Genomic DNA, 18,253 nt, shown 5'->3' on the forward strand with positions numbered 1-18,253 from the left:
ACTGGGAAGGTAAAAGTAAAGGCAAGGGTCAGCTAAAGAAAAAAGAAAAGGGCAAGTGAGGTAAATGCAAAGGTAAAAGTAGAAGGGTCACTTAAAATAAAAGTACACGACAGTGAAGTTAAGGCATTGGGATGGTAAGTGTAAAGGAAACCGGAAAGGGAAAGCAAAGAGTAAAGTAAGCCGACGAAGAAGCAAAACAATGACATACCTTGTACGTAGCCTCCAATGCGACTACTATCACGATTCTACGTCCGTAAAAAAATCCATTATCACCAAAATGTGATAAATAAATTTACAAGGGTCGCAGGCATGCTGGAGCCTATCCCAGCTGTAGGGAAATTGATTGAATTGGTTGCCAGCCAATCGCAGGGCACACAAACACAAACAACCATTCACACTCACAATCACAGCTAAGGACAATTAATTAACCTACCATGCATGTTTTTGGAATGTGGGAGAAAACCGGAGGACAGACCGAGTCTGATCGAACCCTTCACCGCTAAACTGTGAGGTGGACATCTTAACCAGTCACTCACTGTGCCGCCTCATTAGAATCAATTCTTCAAAAAGAATCGTTCAAAAGATTCCTTGACAGAATCGATCTCCCCAACCCCATAACATACATCAAATTGTAATCTTTAACATCTACTTCAACTCCACTGAGTCTTTGATATATCCACCAAATCCCCAGGTCAACAGAAATGTAATGGCCTATGAAGCGTGCACCGAAAAGGCCAAAATAAATCCCATTCTAATGTACTACCACATGTATCATGACTAACTGAACAAAGTATCTTGAGTGTTTATGGAGTGTGTCTTGTCTCCTCCAGTCCGTGCTGTGTACAGTGCCTCATCTGTTTGTGATCTGCAGTCTCTAGTGAGAGCCTCCCTCCGGGAAACACTCTTTCACCGTTTAGTATGCAAATGAGCCGACAAGTGGCCAGGTTTCGCTTCTACACTATAGCATGCAGTGCTGAAGTGTTAAAACTTTGAAGAAGCACTAACGCTCTGTCAATATGTTATAGCCTTTTATGTGGTGAGATCCATAATAAACAATTAACGACAACAACAAAAAACTTTATCTGCCATCATCTTTTTTCTGTCAACCACGGATTCCAACTCCGAGCCTCGCACAGGTAAAGATGCAAAGATGCCTAATGGCTGTTTGTTAAAGATATGCTCTCAAATGCGTTGCATGTATGTTTGTTACGTAACAATGTTTTTTTGTTGTTTTTGCTTTGAGTTGTAACAAAGCACTTTCTATATGGTTTAATCTAAATAAGTGGGAAATTAGAACACAAATTAAAAAAAAAATGTTTAAAAAAAGAACAGCAGAACAGTGACAGTCTCGTGTTGAGTCGAAAACTAAAGACTAAAATTGTCTTCAAACGAGTTTGAAAAGTGGACAGAGAGGGGGGCTTGACTCACATTTAATGAAAGGTCTCAGGTTCAATCACCTAAGCAATTCACTAAACATGGGCAAAATGAATGAAAGGAAGACAAGAGTTGATCTTTTACTCGCGAGGAGAACAAACGGAGGTGTGCTCAGTGACATCTCCAACTTCGTTCTGGAACACACTCCGCTAAGCCCTCTATTTTATTAGGGAAGTCCCTAACAATACAATGTATTTGCACTAAAGAATGAAGGGGGGAGCACCAGCAGGAACATGTAAACATTTCAGACTCGAGAGGAAAAACAGACATCAATGGCAGTCATTAACTGATTGACAAGGCAGATATGCCTTTTAGTGCTCTCGCACTAAAGTCACAGTCCTTTTGTTTCAGAGGTGTGTCTCGGGCACACCTCCTTTAATGTTGCAGCTATTGAATCCAGTCTTCAGGCATCCACTTCTCTTAAAGTCTCCTCATCCAGATGGTCAAACATAGGCCTCACTGATGAACAATTCTTTTGCAATACTAATAGAGTAAAATATGGGATAACGTATATATTCAACCTAACAGAAGGTCATTCCAAAGGGTAGGACCGGCAACAAACCGGTGCGATCTCCCCTGAGGCTGCGCTTATTCCTCGGCACCTCCAGCAGTATTTGGTCTGCAGACCTGAGGCAGGGGGCAGGTGCGTAGGTGGAAGTGCTCGGAAAGGTACGCTGGGTGAGGCCATTTAAAGATTTGAAGACGAACAGAAGTATCTTAAAGCGAACTCGAAAGTGCACTGGGAGCCAGTGAAGAGAGGCCAAGATTGGGGTTATGGGATACGTCTTCTGAGCTCCAGTTAAAAGAAGAGCAGCAGCATTTTGCACCAGTTGGAAGCGCTTAACGGTGGACTGGCTGACTCCAAAGTAAAGTGCATTACAGTAATTGGCTAAGATGTAACGAAGGCAGAGGCTACTGTTTCTAAGTGCTGTTGGAAAAGAAAGGGCTTCACTTTAGCCAACTGCCTAAGGTGAAAGAAGCTGGACCGAACAACAGCACTGATTTGCAAATCTAATTTATAATCACTGTCCAGTTTAAAACCCAAATTTGAGTCTGTTGGCTTTTGATAAGATGCCGGGGGCCGAGGTTAACAGAGTTGAAAGTAGAAGGGCCACTGGGCCAGAACACCATAACTTCTGTCTTCTTTTTGTTGAAATTAAGAAATTAAGTGACATCCAGATTTTGATTTCCTCTAGACGGGACAAAAGTGGTCTCAAGGAAAAAGCGTCTTTTTTGCCCAGCGGGACATAGATCTGACTGTCATCTGCATAGCAATGGAAGGAGATTCCATGTTTTCTTAAGATGGAACCTAGGGGCAGCAATTATAACAAAAACAGCAAGTACAATACAGTTTTTTATTTTTTTATCCAACCACACTTTTGTCCAGTCATTGAAAAATTTGCCCATTTGTGTTTTGCGTGTTCTTTATATTATGCTGTATGCCAGAGGTATTCAATTAAAAGTCACAGAGGTCCACGACTAAAATTTCTTCCAATTAAAAGGTCCGAACCAAAGTCCAACTTCCCTTGATGTCTAGCCCATGTTCACATTTTTATATAATTTCAATATTTAGTCATTTTTAACAGAGCGCACTTATATACTAAATATTTAGCAATGTTCCCATTAAACACCTTTGCCAGTCAAACAAATATAAGGCGTTTATTTCACATTCAAGAAAATGTGGCTTAAGGGTGCCACTTCCAGAAAAAACTGTCAAATATCTCCTGCAGAAATATATCAAGTGCTAAGCATTGAGTTAACATCTTTTACCTTTTTTTTCTTAAATCAAATAGTTATCAGCCTAAAAAAAAACGGAAAGCCTAATTTTCCCAGTAAAACAGGTCAACATGTTCAGTACACAATCAATAAAAATGGCTGTCTTCATGAAAAACTAATTCAAAATGAGCTTTGACACCATCTTTTCTTTTGAATATTTTTTAACTTCTCTTAATGGGAAAAATGAGTTTGTGACTGCCCTGCCAGTGACTTAAATCTGGGTTGGAACGGAGTCAGGGCCATTGGGATTTGGTAGATTATTTCACACATCTGGGCTTTGTGTTTTCCTTTAAATAATGTTTGTGCAACCACATTAAGCACTCCTTCACAACTTCCCCATCACTGAATGATTTTTTTATGTTTCCCCCAAATCCATGATACTTTTAGTGAACATTCGTTTGCATACCGCTGGGCTGTAAACAAAAATGTAAAAATCTGTTATACTGCACTCGAAGTTCGATGTTTTTGCCTGCGCTCACCTCAAACTTCAGCGGATAACTTTGCACAAAAGGGTGGTGCTTTGTTTCGTAGTGGCGCTTTGCAATGTTGCGACGGTTTCGGAGCATATGATGCACACTGGTTTTGAATCGGCTGCAGCCAGAACGAAACTAAAGTTCTCCGTCCATTCATTTAAAACAACGCGCATCGACCTTGTTAACTTTTTAGTAAGGCATACTACCAGCAGCACTCTCTTCCGATCTGCTGCGCAATTGGCAGTGGATCGTAAACAAAAGATTTGATTGGCTCAAATCAGTGATGCCTTTTCCGTATTAACTCGAATTGCAGCGTCAACGTTTGCGAATGCGCCCCAAAGAAATTCATCATAGATTGGTCATGGGTCCGGTCCGAACCATCTGTCGGTCCGGACCGCGGTACGCCATTTGGTGATGCCTGCTGTATGCTCTCAGACAGGGAATTTCAAGCTTTCTACACCAAGTACCACATAGAATATACTTAACTCATTTACTCCCTTGGACGTATAAATACGTCTTTTAAAGCAATGGCGCCCTCTACCAAAGACGTATAAATACGTTTTTTGTTTTTTTTGCGTCATAGTGTACATAAGGGTCTGATGCAACCTCTGACTGAGAATCAGCCTTGTCCGCATTGTGAATCATGTAAAAATCACCCAGCAGGGGGCAGAGGTGCAGAAAATTCGCCTTGAATCTGCGCCAGAGGTACAAATGGGGGGGCGGGATCCTGGGGTAGACTTATAAGCGTGGAGAGCAGCGTGGGTAGCAGCAGCACTAGCAGCAGTCGCATTAGTATTGTTAGCAATGAAATCCTCCAAGCAAATGACGATCGAGGAATGTTTTTTTGTAAAAAAAAAAAAGCTTCCTAAAAGCATCAAGGCTTTGGAGACGCTTTGGTTGAGAGGATGACGCTTCATCGTCGTCACAACAAAGAGGCGTCTAAAGAGGCTGCGCGTGCCTTGCGGCCTGCATCGCCTGCCTTCGGACAATAGCCAAAGCAGCCGAGAGTCCTCACCAGATCCCCCCCGAACGAGGAGGTAAGCGCTCACAAGTTACCATTGAACATGTGGTTTTAGCCCTAATGCTTTTATTGTACATATCATGCATCTTGCGGACAGAAAATGTCGCGTCAATGTGCAGTTAGACGCGAGCTTGCTCGCTGACTTCCTCGTCCGGCCGCCTCTATTGCACAATTACACGCGAGCATAACTCCTCCCGAACAGGGGAATAAACGCTCGCAAGTTACAATTGAACACGCGGTTAGCCCTTATATCCACTTATTTTACATATCATGCATCTTGCGGGAAGAAAATGTTGCGTGAATGTGTAGTTAGACGCGAGCTTGCTCGCTGACTTCCTCGTCCGGCCGCCTCTTGCACAATTACACGCGAGCATAAGTCCTCGCCGACGAGGAAGTAAACGCTCACAAGTTACAATTGAACATGTGTTTAGCCATCATGCATCTATTGTACATATCACGCATCTTGCGCGCAGAATATGTCGCGTAAATGTGTAGTTAGACGCGAGCATAGGAAGTGAGCGAGCGAATGTGCGCTTCCAAGCAAGCATAACTCCTCCCGAACAGGGAAATAAACGCTCGCAAGTTACAATTGAACATGTGGTTAGCCCTTATATCCACTAATTTTACATATCATGTATCTTGCGGGAAGAATATGTTGCGTGAATGTGTAGTTAGACGCGAGCATAGCTCAACTCCGACTAGGAAGTATGCGAGCGAATGTGCACTTCAAGCAAGCGTGACTCCTCCCCGACGAGGAAGCAATACTGAATGGTGTAGTAATCATACAAAATTTCTACAATTCACAGATTGTGCATCCCGCGGCAAGAAGGTTCCTCCTCGTCTTGTTGGTGCAAAGAAAGGTAAATTATAATATGAAACTTCACACGCCAGCAATAAAATGCAGCAATAAATATATATTTCCAATTGTTTATATTTACAGGTTGTGCATCAGGAAGCAGTGGTTCCGGATGGCGTCACACACACTGGATGGCAACCGAGGAAAATCGAAAAAATGTTGTGTGCCCTTGCATCAAGGCAACTGTTTTATTTTATATCACACAAAAAAAAGTATGTATGACACTGATGTATTTCATTTTTGTACATAGTTCAACAGTTCAGTCGTTATCTGTTATGTGCAAATAAATTTATTTTGTTATCAAAAACATATTTTTTGTGCTTTTTTTTGGTATTTTATAGAAGGCATGCATTATTTAGATGTTAGAGGTGTCATAAAATCCATAAATAATAGTGTCAAAGTTCAAATTATGGTCGAAATGCATCAGTTTACAAAAAGCTCATTTTCTCCGTTTTTTCCCCAGGGATTGGAGTTTTTATGAAATTTAGCTATTTTCAAATGGCGATTGCTCAAGAATGGAAAAAGATAGAAACAAACTTTTTTTTCTGTTGAAAGAAGAGAGTCTCATCTTTCTTTTGGTGTGCTCCATGTCTATATAGCATTAGAATACAATATTCTGTGGGCCTTGCAATATTAGTCAAAACCCAGGAAAACGCTGGGATTGAGCGGGTTGCTCCAGTGAAAATGGCTGGTATTTAATGAGTTAAATGTCACGGAGGAGCTAAATTCAGACTGGGTTGTTAAAGAAATTATTGAGAGTCATTGTTGCTTGTATACTTGAGCACTTCTGGTGTATTTTTTTCTTCTTAATATTCATTCAATTTGAAATAATATTAAACTGTTTAGGGATCATAGTTTGTAGTACTGTAGTCATTATTTACAGTTTAAACTCTCCCTACATTTCTTGGTTGTTGTACATTGCAAATAGTACCTGTCCCATGATGAAAAAAAAATTGACAGCAATAATATTAAACAGAAATATAAAATATAAACATAATATAAATATAAACACTTGCTCCTGACATGTATGCATAATGCCACCTTCACTTTTGTGCCCCCTCATGCTTTGGGTCTGACTACCTTGGTGACTTATTTTTATGATGACTTACACAATATTCAATAAAAGTATAACAACAAAACAGTCTGATCCATATATACAGTATACAAAAACCGCGTTGGCCTTAATTGAAATATAAAATGTGCAGGGTGACCTTCTCGTTTTTATACTAAACTTTAGAATGCCTGACAAACCTTTCAACATTTCTGATGGCTCTTCAAAGTCGGAGACGCGAATGAATTTAAATCAAACTGAGAACCCTTTCTAATACTTCGACCCTCTTGTGGAGCTAGATAAGGTCACTAGTATAGAAGAAGGAGTTCTCATTATGCAGAAAAGAAACAGATTCCACTGAACAGCCACATCAGAGACTTTGTCTTTTATAAAGAATCCTGTAAAGGCAGGAGATTACTGCAACCGCGTGCGCTTTTACTCAGACAGCATATCACCATCCTATTTTTAAGTAGAATACTGTACAGCACAGTATTTAATTATTGATTATTTTTAATATATCCAGCACTAGTACCTACTATACAGTGGATGTTGTCAGAGCCAGTGTCTCGTGTTATGTACAGGTAGCAAAAGTACTCATACTGTGTACTTAAGTAAAGGTACAGTTACTTGCGTTTGATAAAGGTCTATGCTGATTGTATAAGTATTGAGTTAACTCCTGGAAAATTTTGATTCACTACCCATTTATAACTTAGCACAAGAAAAACTAACGTCTTTGTACACTATCTAGTTTATTCTTTTTACTTCATCTACATTGTACTCAATGTTTTTTGGCTGGCACAACACATCACACATTCTCCACAAATTATTATTGTAGGAGACAATATGAAACAATTCTCTTGAAGTAGGCCATGGATGCAATCAAGATTTGGTCTGCGCTTGACATTACTTCTCTCCATTCACATCTTTTGACATGATCTGTAGTGGTTGAACTAGGTAACAAGCCTATTTTGACAAAGTGTCGAAGAGAAATACAGATGTTTGATTGTAAATGTAGGAAGTAGAACTAAAAGGTTAAAAAAAAAAAAAAAAGAGGGCAAAATTTGTACTTCATTACTTCCCGTACGCTGTCAAAATGTCATGTGTTAAACTTCACACCTCTATCCTGCCATAACAGCAGTCACTTTTTACGCAGGCTTTGTCCCAGTGAATTATAAGTATAGTTTATATAAACCAGTGATTGCATATTACAAAAAAAGGGTATAATTAAATATGTCAAAGTGAGTAATTGGTAAGTATGTGGCTTTTGTTAAACTTCAAACCCACCATTTACACAGGCATATGTTACAACTACCTCGACTGGTGGAATATTGTCAAAACACATTTCTCACACACCTGTCCATGCTAGCAGATGTCCTCAAGCTGACCAGCAAGGAAGCCAAAAGGAGAAAAGTGCATCCACATTCAGTCTTTGTGATATTCAGATACAGCAATCAGCAGGTCTGTTGAAAAAGCAGAACAGGAAGTGTAAAAGGGGCTTTGTTGAATATATAATTAGCGTGCAGTGGCTAAATGAGAAGTTGGTAAATAACATCCATCCATCCATATTCCAAGCCGCTTTTCCTCACGATTGTCGCAGCCGTGCTGTAGACTATCCCAGCTGAATTGGTACTTAGGATATGTTGCCAGCCAATCACAGAGGTGAATAACAGTGTCATTCATTTGTTCTCACCCTCAATGGCTGCAGACCGAGATGGCGACGCCCACCACACGTGATGCGTTGGCCAATCTCACCTCAAGACTTCTGATGGCTCTCACGTTCAGGTGGTCGACGCCCAACCCGCCGCTGACAACCGCTTGCAGGAGGGAGGTGAACTGAGCATGGAAGTACTGTAAGGGCACCAAGGCAGTAATATTTGCGGGGAACGCTGCTCGATCGCTTCATTTACGGAGACCTCAACTAAAGAAGAAACGTCTGGGTGACTGAATTACCAGAGCTGGACTGTTGTTGACAATAGTTATATTTACTAGTGCTGTCAAGTGATTAATTTTTTTAACTGATTAATCACAAAAAAATTCCATGATTAATTGGATTAATCACATTTTTCAACTACTATTTATTGCAAAGCTTGTAACAGATATTTACTTGAATAATATCTTGGAATTGATGGAAAATCACCAAAATGTGAAGTATATTTGATTCAAAGACTGATAGCGTTCTTTGATTCTTCAATACAATCTAAATGGAGACATCTTTGCAGGCATTTTTCTCTGAAACACTTCTCAAAACTGCCCACAAGCGCCACACTCCAGCAGTGTTGGTTTGCAAGGCCCAGTGGTAACTTGAACGCGGTGTTTTTTTCTGAGATGTGCTAAAGATGTACAGCTAATATGGTACAATATTTGCAAAGTATGCAAATAATTTTTTAAGTAAACCAAACTAAGTTAACTGAGTTCAAATATTTAACTGAGTTAAAAAAAATTGGATTAATCACCTGAGTTAACGCTTTAATTTTGACAGCCCGAATATTTACACAAAAATTTGCAAGACTGATAAAGTTCAACTGTGAAGCCAGGACTAAAACGGGAAAACCAAAAACCCTTTCAAAAAGAAACATTTCTTTGTCACAAAAGGACAAGGAAATCCAAAATGCGAAGAATATAATCAGAAACTATGACTCTAAAAATTAAAAGCAACTTAGATGAATGAGGAAAACGTACATGGAACATGAATACGGAATTCAAACATGAATGTGTAGGAATTCGAATAATTGAGGGACAGAGTCGTGAGCAAGGCGAATAATCCGTGTTGTCGCCTTGGCAGTCCTTAAATAGGATGATTGCAATGGGCAACAGGTGCATCGCTGAAGGCAGCGCCCATCGCTCCAACTGAGACTGAAAACACAAAGAAACAGAACCATGACACCTTCAACATCCGGCAAAGTTGGTGCTGATACATGGAGATAATCTACTCGTGATGTGAGACATTATGATTTACTCGAATTATGATATATTGAACTATTGAACCACACACTGCATTTACTTTTTGAATCAGTAATAAGTTCGACTGCATTTACACTCAATCTCACACACCTCCTGGAGAATACAAAACCCCTGTTTGAAATAAAATGATGTAAGGCGGTCTCTGACTCAACATTAGATAAGAGCTGATACAAAAATTAAAAAAATTCTGTCTTTGCATTATGAATTGTGCTCAGTGCATCATCAAAAGTCGCATTAAAAAAGCCAGCAAGACTGTTCATGTCAATTTGTTCAAAAATGGTGTTGCATTGTGAAAAATGGTACCTGCTCTTAAAAGTTCTCAGCTGGCGTCGGTTTGCCGCCAAAAAGGTGATTGATGGATACTGTTGTGGGTTGTCAGCTTGACAGTCAAATCTGACACCTTGACATTGAATGGCAGAAAAATAATGTTTAAAAGGAAAGGCAGAGCAGGTAATTAATGCATATACAATATATATATATATATATATATATATATATATATATATATATATATATATATATTGTGGCAGACATTATTCTCTTGTTGACAGTCTCCGAATAAAGACGTGTTTCCAGTCAGACGTGTGCGTTCATTCCAACTGCCACATTGGTGACCCCGACGCTGAATATGTTTCAAGTAGCTGATGAAGAGGTGTCTTCCTCGGCCATGTCGCCCCAACTCCCGCATCTTGCGGCCGTAACAGCTACCGTTAGGCTACTGGAGTTCTGGCAGAGCGATCTGGCTTTGTGGTTCCTGCATGTGGAAGCGCTTTTCCACCTTCGTGGAATCACTACAGATGACCCGAAGTACTACATGGTCGTGGCGTCCCTCGAGCAACTGACTATACGTCGCGTTATGCACCTAATGCGTGCACCCCCACAAACCTTGAAATACGACACGCTCAAACAGCTTCTCCTTCGAAGGTTCTGTTTATCGGCCTCAGAGTGGGCGGACAGGCTCCTTTTCCTGCCTGGTTTGGGCGATGGCACGGGAGTGGATCTCATGGACAAAATGCTGTCGCTATTGGGCTCGGATGAGGGCGGATTTATTTTCTCGCACATTTTCCTGCAACTGCTACCATCTCCAGTAAGCGCGGTGTTGGCTAACTCCGCTTGTCTGGCGACCGCCGATTATCGAGGCTTGGCTGTGGAAGCGGATCGAGTTCTGCTGGCAACGAGACGGTTCGCCGTGCAAAGTGTTTCGGCCGATTCCCCCCTTGAGGCGACATTGGACGTGGATCCGTCAGCGGTGGTGGTAGTGGTCGTTCGAAAGCGGCGCAAGAGGGCTCTCTGTTTCTTCTATCAGCGGTTCGGTACCAAGGCTTGGCGTTGTGTTCCCCCCTGTAACAATGAGGCTCCGGGAAACCCCAACGCCGGCGTTCAGTAGCGGCTGTGGGCGCCGGCAAGGAAAACGTGCTGCTTTTCATAACAGACTTGTCGTCAGGAAGACGTTTCCAGGTGGACTGCGGGTCGCAAGTCAGCCTGCTTACATGTGGACAAGGCGGGCGATGTTTGCCGACCACCCCTGTGTGCAGCTAACGGCTCGCCCATCATCAGCTTTGGTTCCAAGTTGGTGACTGTGCGCTTCCATGGACGTGACTTCCAGTGGAACTTTTTTGTGGCCTCGATCACGGTTCCAATTATCGGCGCGGATTTTCTGTGTGCACATGGACTGCTCGTTGCTGTCACTAACCGCCGTTTGATTGACGCTGTGTCTTTTGCTTCTTTTCAGTGTGAGGCTGGGGGACTCGGGCCATTAACGCATGCAAATTATTTGGCATCGGGTGACGTTTATCAACGTTTGCTGACAGACTTTCAGTCGCTAACGACTCCAGCTTTTTCCACCACCGACACAAAGCACGGTGTGGAGTAGGGCTGGGCGATATGACCTCAAATCAATATCGCGAGAAATTGACCAATTTTACCTCGATAACGATAAATGCACGATAAATTCCCCCCGTGGACTAAAAAAAATCAAAATAAATGCAGGAAATGCATATTGACTGTTTTTATTATTGACCAACTGGTACACATTACTTTCAATGAAAAATAAAAGTACAAAAATCATTTGTATAAATTCCAAAATAGCTTGCTTTGCATGACTTGAACAATATCACAAAGAAAAAGGGTACCTCTTGCAAAATCTTTTTCTGCAAGTAGATTGCGGCAAGATGCTCTCATGATGTAAATCATGGCAAATAAAAAAAAATGCTAAATAAAATGAAAGAAAATGTCAATGCAAGCCAAATAAACAAGTGTGCATCATCGGGGAAAATGTGCCGTCTCGAGTACTCTGGTGCGCAGTCGCCACTTGTCGTCTATGTAATGCAGTCAGGCTCAATCAGGGATCCATGTTGCGACCCGACCTCAAGTCGGATGTGGATGCAAAATGCTTGACATGTCTAAGATCCCGGCCCGATGTAGTCCATATCGGGAAATACGGCTTTCATGAAGCGTTTAAATCCTGTGCGCTCCACTGTAACTAGAGGAGCTATATCTTTAGCTATGTGCTAGGCTATCGCGTCCACCTCTGAGACGTTCTCTCGTATGGTGTCGCCTCCGTTATGGGCTGTTGTCACTTGTCGAACCTTGCTTCTCACTTTGAACCTTCAGCACAGCATGGTTGTGTTGTGGGTGGTGAAAAAGCTTCTGGATTTGAATCGCCAGCCACGACAGCGACGTCTGTTTTCTTTCTCGATTAGACGGGTGGAGTCACGTGACTAGAGGCGCTGTTGCGGTCTTAAAGAGGCATGAACATTGCCGCAGACAGAAAAGACTTTTCTTTTTTTTTTTTAAACACCGAATTTACCGACATGGGCAAAATGATTTCGGTCATTGTAATAAATTTCGGTAACGGTAAATTTTCGGTTTATCGCCCAGCCCTAGTGTGGAGCATTTCATTCCCAGTTGGCCCGCCAGTTTTTGCCCGCGCGCATCGCCTTGACGCGGCCAAATTGGCTATTGCGAAAGGGGAGTTTGCTACAATGGAGCGTTTGGGGATTGTGAGGCATTCTAACAGTCCGTGGGCCTCGCTTTTACACATGGTGCCTAAAAATGATGGTTCCTGGCGGCCTTGTGGTGATTTTCGTCGGCTTAACAATGCGACCATACATGACCGTTGCCCCATTCCACACATTCAACATTTTTCCGCTCGTTTGACGGGCACCGCCATTTTTTCAAAAGTGGACTTGGTCCGTGGTTACCGCCAGGTGCCTGTGCAGGCGGATGATGTGCCCAAAACCGCGGTGATAAACCCGTTCGGGCTTTTTGAATTCCTGCGCATGCCTTTTGGACTGAAAGGGGCAGCACAGACTTTTCAAAGATTGATGGACTCTGTGTTGCGCGACCTCGACTTTGTGTTCGTATATCTCGACGACATTCTGGTGGCCAGTCCTTCACCAGAGGAACATCTGTCGCACTTAGCAGAGGTTTTCAAGCGTCTTGATTCGCATGGCCTGATCGTTAACCCAGCGAAATGTCAGTTTGGTCTGCCTGAGATAGATTTCTTGGGCCACCGGATTTCAGCACAGGGCGCGGTCCCCTTGCCCGCCAAGGTGCAGCCAGTGGTGGATTTTCCCCGCCCAGGCTCGGTTAAGGCGCTGCAGGAGTTTTTGGACATGGTTAATTTTTATAACCGGTTCCTTTCGCGTACAGCCGACCTCCTGCAGCCTCTTTACGGTGCCTTAAAAAACAAGAAGGCTAACGATCCTATCGAGTGGTATCCGCAGCGGGAACAGGCTTTTCGACACGCTAAGGACGCCCTAGCAGGTGCGACCCTCCTGGTCCACCCGATCGTGACTGCGTGATGGCTTTGACTACAGATGCAGCTGATATAGCTGTAGGGGCAGTGGTTGAGGAGCTCGTGGCGAATGTTTGGAAGCCTCTTGCGTTTTTCAGTCGCAAGCTGCGGGATAACGAGCGCAAGTATAGCGTTTTTCGACTGAGAGTTGTTGGCATTATACCTTGTGACGCGCCACTTTCGTTTCCTTCTTGAGGGACGCCGTTTCACGGCTTATGTGGATCATAAGCCACTTACATTCGCAATGTCGAAATTTACTAAACCATGGTCGGCCCGCCAGCAACGGCACTGAGCGGCCATTTCTGAGTTTACGACAGACGTTCGGCACGTGGCCGGTAAGTGTAACCCTGTAGCTGTTTATCACGCACGATCGTTTGTCCAGTCCAGCTCGGGGTTGATTTTTCAGAAATGGCTGCTGACCAGTCCGATGATCCTGACATCCGCAAATTCAAGGCAGTTATTACGGCTCTTAAACTTGAGGAAGTAGTGATGCATGACGGCGGCCCTGCTCTCCTCTGCGATTTGTCCACAGGCCGCCCTCGTCCTGTGGTTCCATTGGAATCGCCGAATTTTTGATTCGATCCACTCCCTGTCACATCCTGGCGTCCGTGCATCATTCAAGCTGGTTGGGGCCAAGTTTGTCTGGCCAGGGCTTCGTAAGGACGTCAGGATGTGGGCAGCGGCCTGTGTAGCATGTCAGCGCACCAGGTCGAACCTTGAACCTTTTCCGATTCCGGCAAGGCGGTTCGACCATGTGCACGTCGACTTGGTAGGTCCCCTTCCCCCCTTCGCAGGGTTTTAAGCATCGACTCACTATGGTGGACTGGACGACTAGATGGCCAGAGGCGGTTCCTCTGTCCACCACAACCACGGTAGACATAGCCCGTGCGTTTCGGTCATCCTGGGTCGCGCATTTTGACGCGGCGTCCGATATCACCTCAGACAGGGGGCCCCAATTTGTGTCTAAGCTCTGGTCGGCCTTGGCGGAGTCTTTGTGTGTGCGCGTACACCGCACTACTGCCTACCATCCCCAGGCTAACGGTTTGCGTGAACGTTTTCACTGATGACTTAAAGCTGCGCTGCGAGCTGCGTTATCGGGCGGTAACTGGGTCGACCATCATCCATGGGTTTTGCTCGGCTTACGTTCAGCGCCGAAGGAAGATCTTAACGCCGCTCCTGCTGAGTTGGTGCTCGGTCAGCCACTTCGTGGCCCTGGTGAATTTCTGATGGATGGTTCAGGCGCTCTGCCCTTTTCTTTTTTGTCGGGGGCGGTCCCTGACCCCTACCCCGGTTTACCACTGTATTCCCATGGCGTTCGTACCATCAGCGCTTATGTCGGCACGTTTTGGTTTTGTGCGCCACGATGCCCACCGCTCGCCCCTCCAGCCACTGTATAACGGCCCGTTTAGGGTGCTGGAGCATGGCGATAAGAGTTTTTTACTTGATATGGGTGGGTGAAAGGACATTAGGACCATGCCTCTCACCCAGCAGGCATACTGTTTGGGGGCGTGTTCATGAAAATGTTTTTTGGCGCAAATTTATGATTGTGTATTATTCTCTTGTTGGCAGTCTTCGAATAAAGACGTGTTTCCAGTCAGACGTGTGTGTTCATTCCGACCGCCACAATATATATATATATATATATATATATATATATATATAGTGATCCCTCATTTATCGCGGGAGTTACGTTCCAAAAATGACTGAAATCCGTGGAGTAGTCATTTTACAATGCATTTGATATGATGCATTGTTGTGGTTTGTTTGTGCGTGTAGATGGAAAGTTGTGGTCCTGCAGTGCCACCTTGCGGCATTGCTGCATCAGTTTTAAGCGTGTTATTTCTTCTTCTCGGGTCACTGATGGTGTAGTGGTACACTCGCCTGAGTTGTGTGCGGGCAGCGTGGGTTCAGTTCCCACTCAGTGATGGTGTCTATGTCTTCACTGTGACTGGCTGGCGACCAGTTCAGGGCGTAGTGCGCCTTTCGTCCGTAGTCAGGTGGGATATCGTCCAGCACCCTCCCTCGACCTTGTACAGGATAAGCGGTGTGGATAATGACACATGAATTGACATTTCGTCTTCTCTCTTTTTTTTGTTATTCAACTTCCGGGTTGCTGAGACGTGTGCTCATATGTTGACAGAGGAGCGGTAAAAAAGCCATCTATATTAACACACACTAGGTATAGAGCATTAATTTGACTGTTTTGGGAAATAATTCACATTGTGATTTTTTTGTTATTTTACATTGTCTCAGAATCTCGATATGTATCCCAAGCTAAGGCAAGATAGGTGACTGTCGGAACTGTTAACTGGCGCCCTTGGAGAGCAGAATGAGGTACGGTAGTTTATAAAATGTTAAATATATTAAAAATGTAAATTATTAGTTGGATGGCAAGTTGAAATGGTGCAATTTAATTCATTTGTATTTCTTCATTCCTTTGTATTGAGTTGATCGGAGCGTTGTGTATTGATATGTGAATTATTTGTGACTCTTTTATTACACTTTGTGTTTTTCTGTTCTGTAGTTTTCACGGTGCAGAATGCTGAACATGCTTGTTCAGAGATAAAAGATTATCGACACCCGTTTGAAACTCTCTGCGTCCTTTTTCGAAATCCAAGGGGCCGCTTACACAGAGTACAATTCCACTAAATGCGAAGCCGCGAAAGATGAAGCGCGATATAGCAAGGGATCACAGTGTACATACATACATATATATATATATAGAGAGAGAGAGAGAGAGAGAGACAGAGAGAGCTGGGACTGTATGTGAATTTTAGGGGGTTCACCGGCGCGCCGCATCCAAACAGTCACTCGAATCAAAGAGCGTGACCGGACACAGGGATAGAGAACAACGTAGCTTTAATAGCACTCCAATCAATTCAACAGAGCTCAATAACTCACTTTCATTCTGGCGCATACACGACGACGAAAAGTGTAGCAATCGCGCATCTGCAGCTAACGAACTCGATCCGTCTCCCTTAGGACCGCTTAGCTGTCCAACAATATGCCTGACATAAATTAACGTAAATACAAGGACCCATTAGGTGCCCGAAAACATGCCTGTTGTTAAATACTATTGAAAATAAAACAGGTAAAAGGGCTGAATTCCGATTTGTTTTATTTTAAAATGTACAACGCACACCGGCCTCCCTTGAGACGGAACTATTATGGTGCTACGGGCCGTTTCGTCCAGTGTGTGTCCGCAGAGGGTGCTTGTTAGCGGCTTCACTGCTACGTACACTCGCCTCCCTTGCGACGGAGGTCTCGTGAACTGCTGCTACGGGCCGTTTAGTCCCGTGCGTGTCCGCGGTGGGTCCACGGCCCATGCGTGTCCGTGGTGGGTGCACGGCCTGTGCGTGTCCGCGGAGGGTGCTTGTTAGCGGCTTCACTGCTACGTACGCCCACCGCCTATGCGACGGAGGTCTCGTGTACTAGCGCTCCGGGTCGTTTCGTCCCGTGCGTGTCCGGGAGGGGGTGCTTGTTATTGGCTTAACTATTAAGCAACACTTCAACTATCCTGCTCAATCTCTTTTTCATGGCTGGTCAATCGTGTACAGCTTCACCCATTGTCACCACGTCAGTTCTTTTAGGGGAACTGCGAAAGTCATCCCGTTCTGGTGTTTGCCACCTGGGCGGGTGTCCACACAATTTCACCTTCAAAGCTGTTCCGCAATCTGCCTTGATGTAAGTCCCGAATGTGACTTGTGACCTGCTTTTGTGAAGTATAATTTATAACATTTACCACAGAAAATGGAGCTCCTTTGAATAAGTCTCCTTTAAACAGACATTTAAACTTGAAATGGCAGGAACAAAACACTGAATAAGAAGAGTATTCAGACCTATTGTGGCAGTCAGTCAAAACCAAAATTAACTAAGAAGAACCAGTACGCATAGCAATGGTTGGGGAGTGCTCTTAAAGTGTTCTTAAAATCGTCTTTTCCTTTGTTAGTCTTTTTCATTTGTCCTTTTATTATTTTGAGCCTCGCCACAAGTCAATTTGGCCTGGGCTACTTTGGGCTTCACTGTGGTGAAAACTCCTGGAACATTTTGATAGACAGCACGGTGGGTGACTGGTTAGCACAATGGCCTCACAGTTCAGAGGAGAAGGGTTCAATTCCAGCTATGCAGAGTTTTCATATTCTCGCTGTGCCTGTGCGAGTACTCTAGTTTCCTCACACATTCCAAAAACCTGCATGGAAGTTTGATTGGACACCCTAAATTGCTCCTCTGTGTGTTTGTGGGCATGGATGGTTGTCTGTATTTGTGTCCCCTACGATTGGCTAGCAACCAGTTCAGGGTGCACCCCGCCTACTGTCGGAAGACAGATGGGCACCAGCACGCCTGCGAACTGAGGAGAAGCGGCTCAGATACTGATTGGATGGATGAACACTGTGATCTGCACCTGAAACCAGCTCTTTTTGGGCTCTGTATCATAATACGTCTCGAAAACAGTCTTCAGAAAATATTTTTTCACAAAAGGCTTGTCTGGCCGATGTCTGCATGTGTTCATTTATGGCCAATATATGACCTCGCACTCCCCACGTTAGCATTTTTGTTCTCAGAATTCAGGGGTGTCAAACTCAAATACACAGTGGACCGAAAAGTAAAACTGTAAAACCGCGGGCCCGCATTTAATTTTTTAAAAACAATATGAATGCTGATTTTTTTATTGAAAATTCTTATTATAAGTGGTTTTATTAATGCAACACAATGTTTAGTTTTTAAAATTACTATTATCATTTTGAATGTTATCATTATCATTTTGAATGTTACTATTATCATATACAATGTAAAATGGAAGAGTAGTCATTAGGTATAGCCTCGCAAACCAGATATAATTACACTGCAGGCCAAATTTGACCCGCGTGCCAGAGTTTGACGC

The 18,253-nt window shown here is 43.5% G+C and overlaps 1 long non-coding RNA gene across 1 annotated transcript; it reads left to right on the forward strand.

The window, feature by feature from the left end:
• The first annotated feature begins 4,548 nt into the window (after nt 1-4,548).
• LOC148323140 (uncharacterized) lies at nt 4,549-5,772 on the forward strand. Its single transcript, XR_015846555.1, has 3 exons — nt 4,549-4,720; nt 5,511-5,564; nt 5,645-5,772. It is a non-coding gene; the product is annotated as an uncharacterized LOC148323140 (long non-coding RNA).
• Nucleotides 5,773-18,253: the final 12,481 nt, after the last annotated feature.

Source organism: Idiotropiscis lumnitzeri, chromosome 14 (assembly GCF_059441095.1).
Source record: "Idiotropiscis lumnitzeri isolate Australia: NSW breed Sydney's pygmy pipehorse chromosome 14, RoL_Ilum_1.0, whole genome shotgun sequence".
Classification (NCBI taxonomy): Eukaryota; Metazoa; Chordata; class Actinopteri; order Syngnathiformes; family Syngnathidae; genus Idiotropiscis; species Idiotropiscis lumnitzeri.